Below are 23925 nucleotides of genomic sequence, written 5' to 3'. Positions count from 1 at the left end.
TCTTCAGAATACATTGGATAACTAGTTCGCCAGTGGTTCTCTTGTCCTCTGCCTCAAATATGTACTCAGCTTCATCCTCATATGCTGCAGATTTGACCACCAGAGTGTCTCTTTCCCTCATGGGTAATATCAAACTTATCATAAGCTGTCAACTCATGAGATCCCTTGAGCCATCGGAAGCCCTTAGGCACTCTGGACACCTCCCACTCAAATCTGACCTCATATTTTTCATACACTTGTACATCACTCAAAGGTGTGACAAATGTAATTGGACTCTCTGTAGTTCAGAAGGAAACAGAGATAATGTGGCATCATGGCAATGCGTAGAGAACCACCACTGAGAATATTCACATTTACATGATCAAATCAAAAAATCTCACCTTTCACTTTCAGATTAGCAACACATTTAGCATTAGCAGCTGTAAATAGAATCTCCCCTGACAAGGGGGCCTTGAGGTTGTATAATATTAATGTGTGCTTTGCACCATCCTCTATCATTTCAATGTCCTATAAATTAGTAGCAAAATTTGAATAGAAAATAGTCCACATTAGATGAAGATGAAAGGGAAAAGGAGGAAGGAAGATAATTATATGGGCTGTTTCATTGTAATATTTCAAGATCACGTAAAGGATGAGAATGGATGATCACGTAATGGTATGAATGGTAGAATGGTCAAACAACAGTTAGAATGATTTGGTGATTGAGTAAGGGGATACAGGGGATTGAGTAAGGACTTCTCAGTTCAGTTTCCACTGGCCATGGACATCATCTTCAGAGATTTCTACCTCAAAATCAGCGGTCTTGCCTTCAAAGAGCTCAACGTCATACATTGGGCGAGTTATCGCTATATCTCGAGCTGCAAGTCAGGATGGAGAACATTACATTTACAAGAAAACTACAAGAACATTCTCAAAATAAATGATTGTTACTTAACAAACATTTGTAATTGCTTATCCTCAATGTTAATATTTGCCATGGTTTTGTCCGTTCCACAATCACATACGTATTGTCCCTTATCTCAGTCCTCCACTTTCTTGATGGACAACATTCTTTGATTCGCTTCAGCCCTTATGGTTACCATCTTAGAGGCCTTCATTTCAGTCTCATTAAGGTACCACATGTCTGGGACATCTTTCATGAGTTCACAGTCCAGAGCGACTTCGACTTTCTGGACTGCAGTATAATCCTGCAACTTCACCACGAAGTATGCATCCCCCACTGGAACATGGAATCATGAGGATGATGAGTGTTTTGACGTGATCTTCCTGTCCGGGTTGGTGCCCCCCTTGGGTTCGTGCAATGGGGGAGATCTTTGTGGGCTATACTCGGCCTTGTCTCAGGGTAGTAAGTTGGTGGTTGAAGATATCCCTGTAGTGGTGTGGGGACGTGCTTTGGAAAAGTGGGTGGGATTATATCCTGCCTGTTTGTCCCTGTCCGTGGGTATCGTTGGACAGGGCCACAGTGTCTCCCGACCCCTCATGTCTCAGCCTCCAGTATTTATGCTGCAATAGTTTGTGTCTGGGGGCTAGGGTCAGTCTGTTTTATTTGGAGTATTTCTTCTGTCTCATTTGGTGTCCTGTGTGAATTTAAGTAATAATTATCTCTCCCTTTTTTCTCTTTCTCTCTCTCTTCTCTCGGAGGACCTGAGCCCTAGGACCATGCCTCAGGACTACCTGGCCTGATGACTCCTTGCTGTCCCCAGTCCACCTGGCCGTGCTGCTGCTCCAGTTTCAACAGTTCTGCCTTCGGCTATGGAACCCTGACCTGTTCACCGGACGTGCTAACTTGTCCCGGACCTGCTGTTTTGGACCCTCTCTCCACCGCACCTGCTGTCTCTAACTCTGAATGATCGGCTATGAAAAGCCAACTGACATTTACTCCTCAAGTGATGATCTGTTGCACCCTCTACAACCACTGTGATTATTATTATCTGACCCTGCAGGTCATCTATGAACGTTTGAACATCTTGGCCATTTCCGGTTATAATCTCCACCCGGGACTGCCAGAAGAGGACTGGCCACCCCTCAGAACCTGGTTCCTTTCTAGGTTTCTTCCTAGGTTCTGGCCTTTCAAGGGAGTTTTTCGTAGCCACAGTCCCTCTACATCTGCATTGCTTGCTGTTTGGGGTTTTAGGCTGGGTTTCTGTACAGCACTTTGTGACATTGGCTGATGTAAAAAGGGCTTTATACATAAATTTGATTGATTTTGCATTCTGTATTTATGTACTGTAGCGTGGGGCAAATCCTTGAATGACAAACAATTTGAATGAAGCAACAAAGCAGGGGTTACCTGTCACTGTCAGTTTTGCCATTGAGAGATTTCCTTTAGCCTCTGCCTTAACCTGGCAGATATCATCAAGAGTCAACTCCTTGATTTCTAACGTGTGTTTCTTTCCATGACTATGGATGAGCACGGTTCTGTTCACATGGAGTTCTACTTCAGTTTTGTACCATGTCACAGGTACATTCTCATGGGAGAGCTCAAGCTCAAACCGAGCAGTGTTTACCTTCCTTCTCAGTTTGGTCCTGAAGTCACAATTCAAATTTGAGCCTCATACCTAAACTCAGCAAAAAAAGAAACGTCCTCTCACTGTCAACTGCATTTATTTTCAGAAAACTTAACATGTGTAAATATTTGTATGAACATAACAAGATTCAACAACTGAGACAACAAGTTCCACAGACATGTGACTAGACGTGTCCCAGACGTGCTCATTGGGATTGAGATCCGGGCTTTTCGCTGGCCATGGCAGAACACTGACATTCCTGTCTTGCAGGAAATCATGCACAGAACGAGCATTATGGCTGGTGGCATTGTCATGCTGGAGGGTCATGTCAGGATGAGCCTGCAGGAAGGCTACCACATGAGGGAGTAACACACAGCTTTGAAATTGCCTGAAATGACAACAAGCTCAGTCCGATGATGCTGTGACACACGACCTAGACTATGACGGCCCCTTCACCTCCAAATCAATCCCGCTCCATAGTCCAGGCCTAACGCTCATTGCTTCAACGATAAACGCAAATCCCACCATCACCCCTGGTGAGACAAAACCATGACTCATCAGTGAAGAGCACTTTTTGCCATCCCTGTCTGGTCCAGCAAAGGTGGGTTTGTGCCCATAGGCAACGTTGTTGCCGGTGATGTCTGGTGAAGACCTGCCTTACAACAGGCCTACAAGCCCTCAATCCAGCCTCTCTCAGCCTATTGCGGACAGTCTGAGCACTGATGGAGGGATTGTGTGTTCCTGGTGTAACTCGGGCAGTTGTTGTTGTTATCTTGTACCTGTCCCGCAGGTGTGAAGTTGGGATGTACTGATCCCGTGCAGGTGTTGTTACATGTGGTCTCCCACTGCGAGGACGATCAGCTGTCCTTCCTGTCTCCCTGTAGCGCTGTCTTAGGCGTCTCACAGTACGGACATTGCAATTTATTGCCCTGGCCACATCTGCAGTCCTCATGCCTCCATGCAGCATGCCTAAGGTACGTTCACACAGATGACCAGGGACCCTGGGCATCTTTCTTTTGGTGTTTTTCCGAGTCAGTAGAAAGGCCTCTTTAGTGTCCTAAGTTTTCATAACTGTGACCTTAATTGCCTACCGTCTGTAAGCTGTTAGTGTCTTAACGACCGTTCCACAGGTGCATGTTCATTAAATGTTTATGGTTCATTGAACTAGCATGGGAAACAGTGTTTAAACCATTTACAATGAAGATCTGTGAAGTTATTTGGATTTTTACTAATTATCTTTGAAAGACAGGGTCCTGAAAAAGGGACATTTCTTTTTTTGCTGAGTTTATATTATGTTAGGTGAGTGCATTGTGGACTTAGTTAAGAGAAAATAATTTAAACTCGCAAAATAATGAATGAATCAAAACCTTTGATGATATCAAGCAAAAACCACTCAAAGGGTATCAAGTCTAATAACAATGGTTCCATACTTACCCTCCACAGTGAGTGTAGAGGTTGAATTTTTGCCCACGGCTTCTATACTGTAATTTCCCTCATCATCAAACTCACCGTTGTTTATGACCAACATATGCTTTATTCCATAATTGATTATTTCATATTTTCTGTCTGATGTACCAATAGTGTCTGACCCCTTTAACCACATGATTTCAGGCACATCCCTAGTACATTCAAACATAGGCTGTTTATTTTCAGGTACAGACATGCTCTTTAAGGGGACTGTGAAGTCCATTTCCATTACTGGGAGGTACGAATAAGGCGCTCTTTGTCAATACATGCATAACATCGTCGATACATACATTACATGGCCAAAAGTATGTGGACACCTGCTTTTCAAACATCTCATTACAGAATCATGGGCATTAATATGGAGTTGATCCCCCCTTTGCTGCTACAACAGCCTCCACTCTTCTGGGAAGGCTTTCCACCAGATGTTGGAACATTGCTGCGAGGACTTGCTTCCTTTCAGCCACAAGAGCATTAGTGAGGTCACTGATATTGGGCGATTAGCTCTGGCTCGCAGTCGGCATTCCAATTCATGCCGATGGGGTTGAGGTCAGGGCTCTGCGCAGGCCAGTGAAGTTCTTCCACACCGATTTCGACAAACTATTTCTGTATGGACCTCGCTTTGTGAAAGGGGGCATTGTTTCCTGAAACAGGAAAGGGCCTTCCCCAAACTGTTGCCACTAGGTTGAAATCACAGAATCGTCTAGAATGTCATTGTATGCTGTAGTGTTAAGATTTCCCTTCACTGGAACTAAGGGACCTAGCTCGAACCATGAAAACCAGCCCGAGACCATTATTCCTCCTCTGGAAAACTTGACAGTTGGCACAATGCATTCGGGCAGGTAGCGTTGTCCTGGTATCTGCCAAACACAGATTTGTCCATCGGACTGCCAGATGGTGAAGCGTGATTCATCACTCCAGAGAACGCATTTCAACTACTCCAGAGTCCAATAGCAGCGAGCTTTACACCACTCCAGCCAACGCTTGGCATTGCGCATGGTGATCTTAGACTTGCGTGCAGCTGCTCGGCCATTGAAACCCATTTTATGAAGCTCCCAACGAACAGTTATTGTGCTGACGTTGCTTCCAGGGGCAGTTTGGAACGCGGTAGTGAGCAATGCAACCGAGGACAGACGATTTTTAAGAGCTACACACTCGCCGGTCCCGTTCTGTGAGCTTGTGTGGCGTACCACTTCGCGGCTGAGTCGTTGTTGCTCCTAGACGTTTCCACTTCACAATAACAGCACTTACAGCACTAACAGACTAACAGACCGGGGCAGCTCTAGTAGGGCAGAAATTTGACGGACTGACTTGTTGGAAAGGTGGCATCCTATGACTGTGCCACGTTGAAAGTCACTGAGCTCTTCAGTAAGGCCATTCTACTGCCAATGTTTGTCTATGGAGATTGTATGGCCGTGTGCTTGATTTTATCACCTGTCAGCAACAGCTGATGATGAAATTGCCAAATCCACTAATTTGAAGGGGTGTCCACATACTTTAAAAAATATATATGATGCAAATACATACATACATACATACATACATACATACTGTGCTCTTGGAACAACTGCTTACCCTTGACTGTGAGCACAGCACTAGTGACAGCATTCAGAGCTGTATAAGACACTTCACCAGACGCGTCCAGTGGAACACTTTTCAGAGTGAGGAAACGTTTATTGCCCTCCATTGTGATCTCACATGTCTGAAAATGCACAATAAAAAGAAAACAGATATCAAAGACTGTTCAACATGTGGTTAAGCTTAGTGTCCGTGCAAATATTACAGTCAAATCATAAGACAAGTCATACCGGTGATCTTGTTAAGACCTGCCCTTTATGTTTCCATTCTCCAGGCACATCCTCTTCAGATATCTCCGTTTCAAATGTAACATCCTCTTTCTCGACCACCTCGCAACTTGAGAGAGGCTTCAAGATCTCAGCTTCACGTTCTGTAAAAATATCAAAAGTATAGAGTAAGCATTCATTAGGTAGCCTTACTGGATTCAACACCATACAAGATATGAGTGATTGTGCAACCAACCTCCAAGAGTCAGGTTAGCTGTGTATCTGTGGCCTTCAACCTCCATAGTATATTCTGCAATATCTTCGGGCTGTGCATTCTTTATTGTGAGAGTCAGGACTTTGCCTTCTTTCTTGACCTCAGTCTTGTCAGTTGGATCATTTGTAATCTCGTTGTTGCCTTTGAACCACTTCCAGTTGGGGGTTTCTTTGAAGAGCTCGCATTTGAAAGTGGCATTGGCCTTGGGTTTCACATGCTGATCTTTCAATGGTTTCACCAACCAGTCTCTGACAATTTCTGTAAACATTTATTTGTAATCAGTTTTCGTATGTACACTAACAGATTCAGTATATTTATATTGTTGATAAGTGTCAATGGTTTATTTAGGGAATGCTCTACATACCAATGATTTTGACAGTTGTTTTAGTCCTGATGAGTTCACACTCGCATGCGTAGATTCCAGCGTCGTCATCGCCCATGTTCTGGATCGTAACGGCTTGTTGCATTCCAATGACGTTGATGGCCACCTTTCCAGCGATTACCTTGAGGATCTTACCACTCTTCATCCAGGTCACTTCTCTCTCCTTGTTCAACTCACAGGTCAGGTACATAGGCTGCCCCTTCAGGACCGACGTCTCCTCACCCAGCTCTTTCACCCACTTCACGGGCAGTTCTGATTAGGTCATTATTTACATGAAAATGTGCATACAAATTATTTGCATCAAAATATAAAGGTACAATGCATCAACCCATATCAATAATATATACATACAATTATCATCACAACTTAAACGTGACAAAAGCTACATAGATTAAGGAATACTTTATCAAAAAGGGGAGTACTCTCCATCAAATTGTGTAGTTATACGGTATACATTTTTATATGACAATATAAAACATGACATTAAGTAAACAATCATTATTTAAGCTACATCACCTGGAAATTAATTGTTATCAGCTTTTCAGTGGTTCACATGATTTTGTACAGAAATATATCTTATAAATACATAATTAATTAATTGTTAGTAATTTCTTATATAATGGAAATAATTCACATTCTTTCAATTAAGAAAATTATCTGAAATACCTTCAACAATGAGTTTGGCGGTTGTTGTCTTTTCCTTGTTGCCCAGCTTGGCAACACAAGTGTACTCTCCAGTGTCCACCAGTTGGACGTCAATAATGGCCAGTCTGCGATCTTTGCCATCAGAGGTGAATTTGTGTTTTGGACTCTCTCTTAGGTTGCTGCCATCTTTCATCCATGTAGTTACAGCAGTAGAAGGTGAAACTTCACACTCAAACGTAGCAGATGCACCAACAGCATCACCTTCTTGTAACACTATGTCTTTGAGTGGTTTTGTAAACTTCAGGGGAACTGCTTTGAGCTGGAATCCAAAAGGATTAGCATCTGGGGGTTTGTCTCCTCCCCCACCACCGGGTTTCAGTCCTCTACCCCTGCCTTCACCAGGGGATGGAGTTTTGCCTGCTACAATTTAGACACAATTACACAGATTAGATGTTTTGCGTGTTTACAGCAGTTAAAAGTGTTAACATTTTCAAACGAATCTTTTTTTTTACACTTACCATGATATTTACTAATAGAAAATGTGAGTGCTACGTCAGCTGTCCAAAATTATTTTTATGATAGTTTAAATTGTTAGAGGCTGGCTAGTGTTGAAAAATATAGGCTAGTGTAGTAGAATCAGGCTAATGACTATATCATAAATAGTAGTGGGATAGTAGCCTTTCTAAAATGGAGGTTTGGATCATGGATGCAGATTGGTTGATAGGCGTTTGTTATTCACAATAATCCATGGCAAATGCCAGTTCCTTTTTTGAATTATCAATGCGCATCCACTGCCCCCCAGTGACCCAGACGCAACAGTTGGTAACTCAGCCCTGACTTGGACTTGACCAGTAGCAATACTGTTGTCATTAACTCTCATCCTTGCTTCATTTTCAACATGCTAGATACAACAGCAAATGCTACTGTATTAACTGCTAGCCTTACTACTGTAATATGCAAGACAGTAAGATAGCTTCCTTATTATGAAGAATGAATAATTAAGTTAGTTGGCTAGCTAGCAAGGGAATGTTAGCCAGCCTGCATAGCAACTGTTTTTGTTATAACTAGCACCAAAAGAAAGAAGCTGATGCGGCTACAAAAATAGTTCTAAAATATATTTATATTCTGATTGCTTATTTGAAAAGCAGTGAATGAGACAAAGATTTCATACACTGAGTTTTTGTCCAACTTGCTGGGAAAGTAGTCAAAGTAGCTAACTTCTTTCAAAAGCCAGTGTTCACAGTGAATAGAATGTTGGATGTCATTGCTGAATTATGAGAAGTTTAGAATAGTGAAGGTTTTGGGAAGGACAAAAATCTTAATAGTTTGAGAAGAATATATTATATTAAAAAGCTATTGACAAGAAATGTACGTTTAACCTGTCTGCACGTTTTTAAAGTTGGAACAGTCATTAAAATGTAAACCGTTCAAATGTAGTTACAGTGACAACACTATGACGAAAGAGAATAAGCTTGAAAAATACTATGCAGGAAAAGAGTAGTGTGCTAACGCAGCACTCTAAAAAAGCTATTATTTTCACATGGATACAGTCTTACCTTTGAGGCCTCTGCCTCTGCCTGCACCTCTACCTGCACCTGCTTCTTCTGCTGGCTTTCCATCTGTTTAAGATATTTAGAATGACTACAACGTAAAGACAGATCACATTCAAATCCCTTGTAAAATCCTTCCCATCTGTTTAAGATGATTAGAACGACTATGACGTAAAGACAGATCACATTCAAATCCCTTGTAAAATCCCTCCCATCTGTTCACGTTATTTAGAATGACTACAACGTAAAGACAGATCCCAATCAAATCCCAAATTTTTTATCAGAACTGTACACAAATAAGGTGAGATAAATAAAGATGAAGGGTGATGATGAAAACAAATTGACAATGGATGATGGGAAATGGGTATATAATACACAATGTCAAATACCATGTAGAATAACAACATGCTAAACATGTGCTTTTTACATGGATTGACAGACAAATAACACAAACATGGAGACTGACATGGAGAAACAACACCCAATGATGACAAACATCACATAGAATAAGATGGAAATGGATGAAGATTGTTTGAGATAAAATACTTTTTCTGATGAAAATTATCGACATGAAGAAACAATACGGAATGATGACAAACATTAACATGTAGAACATAACATTTTTTTTGAAAATGGATGGAGATTATTTGGGGTGAAGGACTTTTTCTGAGCCATTAATGTTGATTCGCTGCAGCCTTCATCTCACCTCGTCTTGGCATTCCAGGGGTCTCAAGTGCATCACCTTCCTCTCCCCAGTCTTCTGTGGACCCAGAACTATCACGAGGGACAAGTTCCCATCCCCAACCTTCCTTGTCAGATTCCTCCTCAACCTCTGGCTCCTCCTCAAAGACTTCCTCCTCTAGCTGAGTGGAGAGATTTCGTAACTGTACCGCTTTGGGGGAAAGCTCTTTCATTCCTGGCACCTTCTTTGGTGGTGCTGCTTCAGTTTTCTCTTGTGGTGATTTCCTTTGAACTTTTTTTAGGGTAACACATTCAAATGAATCTTTTGGTGAAACTTCTTTGGGCAGCTTTTTGGTCCTTTCTGCCCTGGGCTTCCTCTCCATAGTATTTTTTTCTATTTCTTGTGGTTTTTCAACCTTAGGTGAAGGAGTCTTTTTCAGATCCACCATTTTCTTAAGTGTCTCTTCATGCTTTAAAGGTTTGTCTTCTTTGTCCTCTGCTTCTCTTGGCACGTGATCAACCTTTTTTAACTGTACTGGCTTTTCCACTTGAGGACTCTTTTCCATTTTCTTTACGGGTGCTGTCTTTGGAGGACTTGACTCATGTTGAGTTTTTTTCCCAGCTTCTTTTGTCTCAGGCTCCTTCTCAGGATTCACAGCTTCAGTGTCGGCTTTAGGTGACTTTGAAAATGGATTCAATTTAACATTTTCCTTCTCTTGCTCCTGTGTTGGAATCCTTTTCACCTTTGTCAGTGGTTTGTCAGAATCCTGGACTTGTTCATCTTCAGGAACTTTGGCCACTGGTTTTAATTTGACTGCCTGTGGCTCTTCTTTAGCACTAGGAACTCTATCAGCTTTCTTACGATCAACAGGTTCTTTAATGTCTTCATCGCTTGGTTGTCTCTCACCTCTCTTGAAAAACACAGATTCTTTGTCTTTGTCCTTCTCTGGCTCAACGGTCACAGCTTTAGAAGATTTTTGGAACAGTTTTAACTTCACAGTTTTTTGTTCTTTTTCTTCTGATGGTAATCTGGACAGTTTCTTTCGGGCTAAACTTGGGTCTGTTGGTGCCTCTTCTTTCAACCCCTTGGGAATTTGCTTCAAAGTAATTTTGTCCCCTTCTTTTTCAACTCTGGGAATGGTCTGCCGAGACCATTTGTCTTCAGTTGGTTCATTTTGTTTAGGTGTCTTTACTTTAGCTCCATCAGGTATCTTGCTGATTGCATCGGTCTTGCTTATTTTCTCTGCCTCATATCTTTCAGATATTGTTACTTCACCTTCATCATACACTCTCTCTTCAAAGTCATGGATTGTACGCTTTGTCATTTTTGGAGGTTTCTTTAGTGGTGCTGGCAGATCTTCAAAGGAGACTGAAGGTACTTTCTTCAGTAATATAATATCATGTTCTTGCTCCAAGTCTTTGGAAATCCTGGTTGTTTTCTTCAAGGTTGGCGGGACAAGTTTTTCTTCTTCCTCAATGTGAATTTGAGCTTTTTGTCAGAGAACTGCAGCAAAGGTTTCACATTGCACATAACAGCTCACTTAACAAGATAATAACATTGAAAACATTACACCAGAAAACATTCAAACCCTGAGATTTTACACATTGAACAATAGACACACAACACACAACAAACAAAGAAACAAACAAAATTCACAGAAAACACGGTACACAATAGTACCAGATATTTAAAAGTTTGAGCTGGATATTTCTTTTTATGCACGGAATATGGAAATGGGATTATAAATGAAGAGGAAAACAAGTATTCATCATACCTTTCTTAGCTGGTCCTGGTGCCTGCTTGCCTTCACCTAGCAGGAAAATGATAGAAAGGTTTTTTAAAAATTGTCCACTTAAGAACATACATTTGAAGATATATGGGATACAAGCCTCAATGTATCATGTACGGTTATGACATTGAGATATGATTGAGGAAACCAACGCAATCACTTTCTATAAGAGACTGATTCATTTCTCTTTTGGATGGTGTTGGGCATTAGTCTTGAGGAACCAATCCTGGAAGGGATATTCCTCCCATAACCAATCAAAGATCAGGACAATTGAAGTAATATTATCAAGTGATGATATAAATGAGGGAAAATATTAAATGCTCCCATTTTTGTCATCAATACATTTCAGGATGAGAACATACAGTAGTTAAGACAAACAAAATGGCATGACATACAAAACCCCAGTTTTGCTGAGAAGGAGATTAGAGGTGGCACCTAGCTGATTTAAATAGTATAACATGCACATACAATATTATAGAAAGGACAGACAAAAAAAAACAGGAATGCTTTGTGAAATGAAGAGGTAACATTCTTGTTGAATGAAATGAACACTAAAACCTGTTGTTAAGTGACTTGGAGAAACCCAAGCCAAATACACTAGCCTCAACCTTCTATGCCTAGAATAAGGTTGAAGAAAGCATGCTTGGTTTTATTTGGATGGTATGGTATTCAGAATGTTAATAGGATATTAGTTTGTGATTTTATATCCATATTATTTGGAACATTCTTCACTGAATACCTGTCTTTAAATGGTCTTGTTCTTGCTCTTGGGTGACAGGCTTGGTCTCCTCTGTAGCCTTTTTCTCTCGAGGTGCTTCAAAATAGTGTTTAAGATTTAGATTTGCCCAAGAAGCATTCATTCACGAATGTATAGAAAGAACTTTAAGAAAATAAATGACAAACATTTAACAGAAGTGTACCTTCAAGAGGGCTGACTTTCTTTGCAAGTTGCTCAGTGGAATTTGGAAATGTTTCCTTCTCCTTTTCTGGTACTTCAAATAAAATTATACTATGATCAAAATCAAGACATTAAACCACTGAGAAGAAACATGATTTCACCACACAAAGACACATAATAGATCATATGTAATATCCCAAATACATCCCACAAACAAACATAACAAACAGGATAGCAAGGATTGGCTTTGTTATACCTTTCTGGGGAGCAACATCATCTTCACTTGAAAGAGACACCACTTCAGCAACAGCCTTCTTCTCTGGTTTAGACTCAGACTTAGGCTCAGGTTTAGACTCTGGCTTAGACATTTTCTTTAGAAGTGGCTCTGCTGGCTTTGGAGGCTCAGCAACAGCCTTATTCTCTGGCTTAGGCTCAGACTTAGGTTCAGGTTTAGACTCTGGCGAAGACAATTTCTTAAGAAGTATCTCAGCAGGCTTTGAAGGTGACTCCTTCACCTCTTCAGCAATAGCTGTTTTCTCTGGCTTCTCCTTTGCTGGATCTTGAAATAAAATGATATGGTCATAATCAAGATACTACAGAGCATTGGACCACTAAGAAAGTATCAGAGAAATATGTTATCAAATAGAGCACACACCACACAGAGAAAAACATACAACATGCGTAACATAGACACAGACATAACACACAAAATATAAAGATTTTTTAAAGATTCGTATTTCAGGTTTTCTTGTTATACCTTTTTTGGGAACAACATCTTCTTCAAGAATAGCTCTCTTCTCTGGCTTAGTCTCTGGCTCAGCCACTTTCTTTACAAGTGCCTTAGTAGGCTTAGGTGGTGATTCCAGCTCAGCAATAACCATTGTCTCTGGCTTAGGCACATTTTTAGGAATTGGCTCAGACGGCTTAAGAGGTGATTCTTTCACCTTCTCAGCATTCATCTTTTCTGGTTTAGACTCTAGCTTAGGCACTTTCTTCACAAGCAGCTCAGTGGGCTGTGGGAGTGTTTCCTTCTTCTTTGCTGGTACTTAAAATAAAGTAATTTTATGATTAAAACCAAAACACTACAGATTGGGGTATGCAGTAGAGCACCAAGAAAGTACCAAGGAAAATGTGATCAAACAGAAAACAGACAAATAAGAAAATATCCTAAACACAAAAACACAAAACATACAGACAAACAACAGACCAAAAAGCAAGATTTTAAGAGTGAAGATTTGTATTTCAAGAATTCCCCTGGTTATACCTTTTTGAGGAGAAACATCTTCTTTAATTGACAGAGACACCTCTTCACCTATAGCCATCTTCTTTGTCTTGGTCTCTGGCTTAGACTCTGGTTTGCCTACTTTCTTTGCAAGTGGCTCAACAGGCCCCGGGGGTGATTCATCCACCACATCAGCAATAACTGTCTTCTCTGGCGTAGTCACTTTCTTTAGAAGTGTCTCAGCAGGCTTTGGAGGTGATTCTTTCACCCTTACAGTAACAGCCTTCCTCTCTGGTGTAAGCTTTTGCCTAGCATATATCTTAGACTCTGGTTTAGGCTTAGGCTCTGGCTTAACCTCTGCTTTAGGCTCTGGCTTAGCATCTAGTTTAGGCTTAGGCTCTGCCTTAACCTCTGCTTTAGGCTCTGGCTTAGGATCTGGCTTAGCCTTTAGTTTAGGCTTAGGCTCTGGCTTTAACACTTGTGGCTCAGTGGACTGTGGTACATTTTTCACCCCTACTTCAATAACAGCCTTCTTCACTGGCCTAACCTCTAGCCTAACCTCTGGTTTAGACTCTGGCATAGGATCTGGTTTAACCTCTGGTTTAGGTTTAGGCTCTGTTTTAGCCTCTGGCTTAGGCTCTGGCTTAGATTCTGGCATAGACACTTTCTTTACAAGTGTCTCAGCAGGCTGTTCAGCAATAACCCTCTTCTCTGGCTTGGACTCTAGCTTGATTTCTGGTTTAGACTCTGGTTTAGCCACTTTCTTTGCAAATTGCTCAGATTCTTTCACCCCTTCAGCAACAACAGTCTTCTCTAGCTGAGGCGCTTTCTTTGTGAGTGGTTCAACAGTCTGTGGAGGTGATTCCTTCTTCATTGCTGGTTCTTGAAAAAAAATTATACCATGGTCAAGATCAATATACTACAGATTAAGGTAAGCAGTCCAGCACCAAGAAAATACAAAAGAAAGAAGTTATCAAATGGAGAACACAAAGGATACACAAAAAATACACAGAAACAACACAGAATCACAAAACAGGTGCAAGAGTGGCGCAGATATATTGTCCTCCTTCTGTGTTGACAAGAGTTTCCTCCTCAGATAGAATAACTTTAACAGGTTTTCCTTTGACCCGTTTCTTAGTTTGGATGTCCTCAATTATAAGAGGTGTCTCTTCGAGGGGTTCCTCTCTCATAGAAGGTATCTTGTCAGTGCCTTCCTTGGATTCAATTACTTTGGCAGGTTTTCCTTTTTCAAGTATCTGTTTCTTTGATTCAAAGTGCTCAACTCTAAGAGGTATCTCTTCAGGGGTTTCCTTTCTCTTAGTAAGTCTCTTGTCTAATGTTTGCTCCTTGGATGGAGTTACTTTGGCAGATTTGCCTTTCTCAACTACTTGTTTCTTAGTTCGCTTGTCCTCCACTGTACGAGGTATCTCTTCAGTGGTTTCCTCTCTCGTAGTAAGAGTCTTCTCAAAAGTTTCCTCTGTGGATTGAATTACTTTGGAAGTTTTGTCTTTCTCAACTACCTGTCTCTTTATTTTGAAGTCCTCAACTGTACGAGTTATCTCTTCAGTACAAACTAATCCCTGTCCTTTCTCTTTGGGAAACGCCAGGTTTTTGGGAGAGAAACCTTCTGACAAAGGTATTTAGTCCTTTCCTGTATCAACTTGAAGATTTGATAAGTTTTGCCTTAATGATTCTACTTTGATAGAATATTCTACTGGTTCTATGGATTCTACTGGTTGAGAAAAACCTTCTTGGCTAGATCTACTTTCAGAAGCATGTTTATCTGTTGGTTTGGGGAAAATATTATCTCTGGCTCTCTTTGTTTTCTGTGAAACATCCATAACAGATGCCTCTTGATTCAAAGTGTATTCTTCATGTTCCTGGGTAGAAGCTTCTCTTGGAGAACTATTGTCTGTCATAACAGAGATCTCCTGTCTTCTGCCTGACTTATCCTTCTTCTCTGATACCCTGGTGGTAATTTCCTTTTTCTTGACAATGTCTGCTTTCTCTCTTTGCACTTTCTTATCTGTTTCTATTACCTTGCTTTCACCCTCAACTACCGACGGTCTATGAATATACTTTTTCATAGATATTTCTTCACTTATACTAGCACTCCCTTGTTTCATTTCAGTAACTTCTTCATATTTTTTAATAAATCCGGTGTCCTGTTTTTTTGTCAGATAATACTTTCAAAGCTCCAGTTTCCTTTTGTGTAGGTAACCTGTCCTTTGTATCATCTTTGTCAACTTTTTGGACAAAATGTTCTTCTATAGATTGTCTTTAGCTCAATTACATCAACATAAATAGTTCCCTTAGTTTTGATGCATGTCTCCTCTTCCTCTCTAAACACTATACTTGCAGGGTAAACACTTAGCAGTGTTTATTTTGCTTTTGTAGACAATTCAGGAGACTCCCTCTGAAGAGATCTATCCTTTTTGACTGGTAAATATGCATCTAGATCAGACCTAGTAAGAACCTTAGTAGCTCTATGTTTCCTTTTGGAAAGCTCGCTAACAGAGTGTTCATGTTTCATATCTGACTTTTTATATTTTTGGACAGATACTTTTTCTGGTACGGTATCATCTGTCTTTACTGAAATCTCCTGTCGTGACATCAATGTAGTGCTCTTGTCCAATATATCCCCTTTGTCGTTGTATGATACCTCTGCATTTGCATGCCACACTTCTTCATGCTGAAAGTCTTCTTCTATTGGAGGAGCTCTCTCCATCGTGTAAGAAACCTCCCGCAACTTGTGAGTTTTCAAAGATCTCCTTTTCTCAGCCATCTGCAGACTGGAAGTCATTTGAAGTTCTAAAGGTATTTTTGAGAGTTCCACACCAAATGGTGGTTGCAAGAGATTATTGACAAAACACAACATAAAGACAAACATTGCGTAAAAAAAACACAGATGAAAAAAGAGAGCTGTACTGGTGTACCATTATAAATATCTAAGTGAAGTAAGATTTTAGAATTTTGAACACACAAATACACAGAACACTTAGAATACCTGTTCCTTTTCTTTGTGGCATAACTTCTATTTCTGAAGTTGGAACTTTCTTTTCTTCTTCCATCTCCTTTTTAGGTTTAGTAACAGGTACCTTTTCAGTAGGTTTTTTCTCAGGTACCTTCTCAACAGGTACCTTTTCAATATGTACTTTCTCAAGGACCTTCTCAACAGGTACCTTTTCAGTAGGTATTTTCTTAGGTACCTTCTCAACAGGTACCTTTTCAGTAGGTATTTTCTCAGGTACCTTCTCAACAGGTACCTTTTCAGTAGGTATTTTCTCAGGTACCTTCTCAACAGGTACCTTTTCAGTAGGTACTTTCTCAGGTACCATCTCAACAGGTACCTTTTCAGTAGGTATTTTCTCAGGTACCTTCTCAACAGGTACCTTTTCAGTAGGTACTTTCTCAGGTACCATCTCAACAGGTACAGGTTTCTGTTTGGGCTCGATCACTTCAAGCGCACACAAACAACACACACACAAAAGACATTGGCAACACAGAAGATTTACAGAAGTGTTCTCACATAAGATACATAAAATTCGACAAAGAGATCGTCAACACTTTACATGGTCACAAACACATCATGACCAATGTCTGAAAGAGACTTAACAACTTATGATAAACTATAAGTCTAATAGGATGTTATATTGTAACACCATGGAGTCAGCATCATGATGATAGTTCAAGTAAAGTGTTACCCTTGTGTATAGACTATCAAACAGAGAAAACTGAGCGGTGGAAGACGGTAAACATAGGACAAAGAAGAGTTCAAGAGGACCCTTAAGACATCACAGTACACAGTATGTACAGTACATAAGTCAGTATATAAATCCCTACCTTTTTGCGGTGTATTCTCCTTTGGAGGCACAATAACTGATTCAGGCTTTCTGACAGCCTTTGGGGGTTCTGGTTTTCTTTCCTCCACGTGAACTTAAAAAAAACATTCAACTTTGTTAAAAACCTACATATACAGTACATGAAGATATTCAAGACAGTAGATTCAAACACAGACATTCCACAAATCACACTCTGTCGAGTGGTAAGACTGTATGAAAATGATTATGACGAGACAATATAAAGCATCTGGTGCGAAGACTTTTCAGCTGTGCACAAACACTTAAAAAGTCAAACAGTTCATATAACATTGTGATGTAGAAGTTAGAAAAAATACAGAACCTAGATAAAAACAAGACAGAGATGTTCAAAGCTTGGGTTGATTAGAAGAAAGTCATTAAACATTAATGGAAGAAGCATTGACAACCTATAGTGAGTATACCTTGTTCTGGCACAGAGTGTATTTGAGGCTCTATGTCCTCTCTGTCCTCTTTTTGAAGGATGGTAGCTGGTTGCTGCAGAGTTACCTCCTGCCTTTTTAGTGCTTCTGGCACTTCAAAAGAACATGCAAATGATCAGTAATATACTATGTGCTGTGATGAAAGTACAGAAAACAGACGTATTACTGACAAACAGAAAACTACAAATACAGATTCCAAATATGGATTCCATTATGCCAAAAACAAGACAAAGAGTGACAGATTACACATAAATCGACTTGAAATATTGAATAAAGAATGTTGTATAGCAGAGATAAATGTACATACACGAGACAAACATAAATGTGGTTGCAACACGTCCTCAATTGAGGAGAACACTAGTCTTAAACGTTGTAATGCCATAGTCAGAAAAAGACAGGTAAAGATGGACTGACAAACAGAAGAGTATAAAGAGCAGACATGTTTTTAAAAGACTCAGAAAGCTGCCTCTCTTTTGAGAGATACTGATACCTTGTGGTGATGGGACCTTCTTTGCAGCAGCAGCAGTAGGCTCTGGCTCCTTTGGATCACGCGTAGAGGCTGTCTCTGGCTTATTAGCTGCTGTCGGCTTTCCTGGTTCTCGCTTTGAAGCCTCTGGTTTCTTAACCTCCTCAGGAACTTCAAGTAACATGCACTTTGATTTAGAGTTCACTAACCAAGGTAATACTTACATGTTACATACACATATGAAACAAAATATTTGCTTCTATGTTAGAAGCTATTTAAACATATTAGATACAGAAACACGTACGATTCCACAAACAAAGGAGAGGTGCATTAGAGAGGAGAATAAATCTTCCACACAACACATGATATAAATACCTTTGGTTGGTGGACTCTCTGGTTTCTTTATAGGCGCACGGTTCGGTTCAGGTTCAACCTTAGTCGCAGGTGAAACTTCAGGCTCTGGTTTTGGTTCAGCAACATGGGGTGCAGCTTGAGGCACATCTTCAGGTAATACAGACATCAACATTAAAAACAATATAAGCTATGGGATATCAAGAAACGGCGGGTGAAAAATAAGCGAGTGAAAGCCATAAAATGGTAAGAGAGTAAGATTGGGACAACTTCTCTAAACGCAATTCAAACGTGAACAAACTTAGTCACACAAGCTTATTCACACAATCCCTTGGGATAATAATATGCAATGTTAGAAAGCACTGCATAGAAGATTTAGAAACTGTGTAGACAGGTATGAAACTGACAAGAAGACAACATATTCAAGAGCTACAGCAGCATTAGGAGCATTTCTGAAGCACTTAGGAAAACGCAGTATACCTTTCTTTAGTGGAACCTGTTCAGGTTTCTCAGCTGGCTTATGGGCAGGCTTCTTTGCTTCTTCATGTTCTTCTAAGATATTGAAAGGGAGCAATTACATACACCAAAATAAAAAAAGTAGAATATAATTTACAGAAGTCATTCAAATAAATACAAAATAATTACAGTTAAAGGAAATTAATAAGTTGATGAAAATAAAGAAAAATCCACACCAACAATGAACAAAAACAAAGTTACTGCTTTAGTTAATAGAAAATGATGAATACGTGGCAAGCATGAGAAGATGGTTAGACAAGCGCATCATTTCTGATGTAAGACTATACCTTTTGGAGAGGGGTGTTTCTCTGGGACAACGTTTGCAGCTATCTTCTCCTCCACTGGCTTTTTGGCTTCAGGAACTTGGAAATGTCATGACAGTAAGTTAATTTTCCCTATTATGCTAACTTATCACTGAGTTAATGTGTTGGGACAAATAAAATGTATCTAATAATGTCATTTAAAGTAGTGGAAGTTGGTTACTTTACGCAGACAAACAGTTAAGCAAAAGTAGACAGGAGGGACAAACGTAGGTAAATTATCAACATGTACACACATCAACCAGATTAAACACGAAATAAACAACTTAGAAATACAGATATTTGGATACCTTTATGTGGTTCTGCTGCCTCAGCTGGTTTAGCCTTCTCCTCTGGTTTCTTGTGCTCTTCAGAAACGTTAAAGACACTCATTTTGTTAGCAAAGCATCTATCTAATGTGGACATCCAATAAGCACATAATATTGGGGAAGGCCGTACAGACAAACACATAAGCCACTATGCGTGATCAATTTAAGAGCAAAGAGTAAAATATCATTAATATTGACAGTACAAACCAAGTCTAAACTAAGACATGCAAAAGAATTCAGCACGACATTACAGGGAACACCTTTGACACAGTTAAAATAAAATAAAGTTGTAAACATGGAGTTTAATTAATTACACATGAACAAAGATGATGAACTTTGCCAACAACTTACATTAAGGTTGAATCAAAAACAAGCTTTCAAAGAGTTTACCAATTGAAACAAACAAGAATATGACCATGTTTGCCACACATTAACAAGATAATGAACTTTGCCATAACATTGCTGTAAATCGAAGACAAACAAAAGCTATTCTTCCAATACCTTTTTGTGGCATTTCCTCCCTCATTCCAACCTTCTTACTCTGGACAGACACCTCCTCAACAGGTACTCTCGGGGCTGATAAGACAATGAGAATATATTAGTATCTTTGTTTCAACGAGGCTAAGGAGAGAGGTTTATGGTTCTAACACACAAATATAAACACACAAATTAAATGACTCCTGTGAGACAACAAAGGAGAGAGAAAGACCTGAGATGTGTGTCTGAGTTCCAAACACATGCTAGTGCACTACGGCAAGATTACACATACAAAGAGTAGGAGCCCATATATTCTGTGCCAAGATATTTTCAAAGAGTGGCTCAAACATACAAAGACAGACAACAATGTATTTTAAGCACCAAACATGTTAATACCAATGTAGTAGTATAATGTGTCTCAAGGTGGAACGTTAAAGATGAACTGTTTGCCCGCTTGAGTTAGCTGCTAGAAGACAAACTCCAATGGTAACATCTATTCTAAGGGATACCTGTGGTTGTAGAGATTTTCTGTACTACAAACATTTTGGAATATGAAAAACATGTTTAGTTGTGCAGATGATCTTGGAGATCAGGAGGAAATGCTGGAATACTGGTTAGGTCGTGTTACAAAACTGAATAATATTTTTAGAAGGTGTACAAACGTGTACAAACATGTTCAAATGGAGTTGGTTAAATTGATGGTGGTGATCACTGACAGAAACAGTAGTTAGGTCATGTTACTAAGTTATTCATGCAAACGTGAATAAACAAGTAAAAACATGTAGATAGTGATAATGGTTACTATTAATATGACATAAATCTCACACAATAATCGAACGTTAGCTAATTGTTTTATGATGAATTAAAGGGGTTTGATGTTAATGGAAAGACGATTAATATAAAACAATGCAAGGCTATATACCTCTCATTTCCAACTCTCTCATTTGCATCTCTTCTTCATAATAGTATTCATAAGATTCTTTAAAAAAAACAGATATATGTTGAGTATTCAGATTCATAAGGTTAGTTTAGATTTACAGTACCAGTCAAAAGTTTGGACACACCTACTCATTACAGGGTTTTTCTTTATATTTATAATTTTCTACCTTGTAGAATAACAGTGAAGACATCACAACTATGAAATAACACATATGGAATCATGTAGTAACCAAAAAAGTGTTATTTTATATTTGAGATTCTTCAAAGTAGCCACTCTTTGCCTTGATGACAGCTTTGCACACTCTTAAAATTCTCTCAACCAGCTTCATGAGGTAGCCACCTGGAATGTATAATTAATGGCTTATCTTATGTCCCATTCTTACCTTTGAGAGTGACTGAAGATGGCATATCAGGGACTCGTATTGATGAATCAGGGACATCTAAAGGATGTTGAATTTGGTTTAAATATTAAAGATATATAAAATATAAGTCATATAAGATAAATTGACTGGAATTTTGATTAATAATTGTGATACAATTGAAAGTTTGTGTGGCTAGAAATCAAATACTTACCATGGGGTACCCTTGCTAATTCAATTTCTGTGAAAAAGGAAGATTAAATATTAACTTAAACTTCATGAAAACAACTATGAGATTCAGACAGCTGGAAAACAAAAAAAATGCTAATGACTATACCAACCTTTTAAAAGGCTAATCGATTATTAGAAAACCCCTTTGCAGAGTTCCTCTATCCAGTGTTTGTGTTCTTTTGCAAATCTTAATCTTTTCTTTTAATTGTCCAGTCTGAGATTTGGCTTTTTCTTTGGAACTCTGCCTAGAAGGCCAGCATCCCATAGTCTCTTCATTACTGATGCTGAGACTGGTGTTTTGCGGGTACTATTTAGTGAAGCTGCCAGTTGAGGACTTGTGAGGCGTCTGTTTCTCAAACTAGACACTCTAATGTACTTGTCCTCTTGCTCAGTTGTGCATCGGGGCCTCCCACTCCTCTTTCTTTTCTGGTTAGAGACAGTTTGCGCTGTTCTGTGAACGGAGTAGTACACAGCGTACGAGATCTTCAGTTTCTTGGCAATTTCTCGCATGGAATAGCCTTCCTTTCTCAGAACAAGAATAGACTGATGAAAGTTCTTTGTTCCTGGCCATTTTGAGCCTGTAATCGAACCCACAAATGCTGATGCTCCAGATACTCAACTAGTCTAAAGAAAGACAGTTTTATTGCTTCTTTAATCAGAACAATAGTTTTCAGCTGTGCTAACATAATTGCAAAAGGGTTTTATAATAATCAATTAGCCTTTTAAAATGATAAACTTGGATTAGCTAACACATTGGTTGCTGATAATGGGCCTCTGTACGCCTGTGTAGCTATTCCATAAAAAATCTGCCGTTTCCAGCTACAATAGTAATTTACAACATTAACAATGTCTACACTGTATTTCTGATCAATTTGATGTTATTTTAATGGACCAAAAATGTGATTTTCTTTCAAAAACAAGGAAATTTCGAAGTGACCCCAAATGTTTGAACGGTAGTGTACATGTATTATCAGAGCGCTCCAGGACAAACATTTAAATGTCAAATGAAAAGTAAAAAAAATTTGAAAATGAGTGAAAATACTGAAATATTAGTGACAAAATATGTGACGAAGGAAAAAAAATAGGTCAGGTTGGGATGACCTTCACTCCACAACATGAAGGTAGATGCAACATCAACCCATTATATGGTTAAATTTATACAAACCTTCAACCAAGAGATCTGCAGTGGATTCGAGGTTTTCATATTTGCAGGTATAACGTCCTTGGTCTTCTGGTCTGAGGTCTTTAATCGAGAGCCTCTGAATGTTGTTGACCACCTCATACGAGTATCTGTGTTTCATTTCTAAGAGCTTTCCATTCTTAAACCATTGGGTTTTGACATTAGGGATAGAAAACTGACAAGAAAGAGTACATGTTTGCCCCTCCTGTCCCGCAACTTCCTCCAGATGTTTCTCAACCTCAGGCTCTGTAAAGAAACAAATAACAAAAGTGCATCTCTATTAGTTTTACCGATACAGTATAATGACTTAAATCAATAACATTAATGTAAGTACAAAATAAACAAATGCAGATCCATGGATACCCACCAATAACAGTCAGTTTGGCGCTGGAGATATGTGGGCCACATACAACACGGTAGTTGCCCTGGTCTTTGGTTTGACACTGCTTGATCTTCAAGATGTGACGGTCACCAACAATGCTGACTTCATATTTGTCGTTGTTGTCAAGCTTCTGAGTTCCCTTGTACCAGGACAGGGTGATCTCAGGGAAGTTGATCTTGATGTCACACTCAAAAGTAGCGACCTTGTTGGTAACTGTAGACTGATCTGTTATGTCCTTATTCACGGTGACCGGCTACAAGCAGATAAATAAGAAATATAAGCTTAGACATTAATGTAAATGAATATGCATACAATATATGATGAATTACTGCTGTTGTTATTGTCAGACATTTCATTGTGACAGCTAATGAGGAACCTACCTCAGTACATTCCATTCTCTTTTGCAAATCAGCCACAAGAGCGACCAAATCCTCTTCCAACTCTCTCTCTCTCTCCGGTTCCTAAATCACACCCAAAGACATAGCAGAACTTGTTAGAGTATCACCATTATGTCTTTAAAAAAGCAATGAAATTCAGTATTGAATTTAATTGTGTTCAGAAAAAAATGAAAAGCCATTCAATTCAATTGAATACAACTTAATGTTAAATGAATTTACCGATCTTCCACTTTCTTCTACTTTCTCCCTCTTCAGCTGCTCAATGGCCTGAAGAAGTCCACGGTAGTCAGTGATTCCAAACATACGGGCGTATTTCTCATACTCCTTAGGGTCCACATTTCTGAGCAACTCTACAATGTCAATGTCTTTCTCTTCCTGAGGACTCTTCTGTTTAGATGGAGTCCTGTGGAAAAAAAACATAGAAGAGATATGCATGGAAAATATTATTTGTGTAGTTTCTTGTGAAATGTGAACGGTAGCGACACAATCGTCAAAGAGAGA

General features: G+C 39.4%; 1 pseudogene; it reads right to left on the bottom strand.

The window, feature by feature from the left end:
• Positions 1-23925, bottom strand: part of LOC139380802 (titin-like) — a 172754-nt pseudogene that overhangs the window by 91075 nt on the left and 57754 nt on the right.

This window comes from Oncorhynchus clarkii, chromosome 22, assembly GCF_045791955.1.
Source record: "Oncorhynchus clarkii lewisi isolate Uvic-CL-2024 chromosome 22, UVic_Ocla_1.0, whole genome shotgun sequence".
NCBI lineage: Eukaryota > Metazoa > Chordata > Actinopteri > Salmoniformes > Salmonidae > Oncorhynchus > Oncorhynchus clarkii.
The sequence above is the reverse complement of the archived record's forward strand: the minus strand, read 5'-3'. Positions and strand labels throughout refer to the sequence as shown.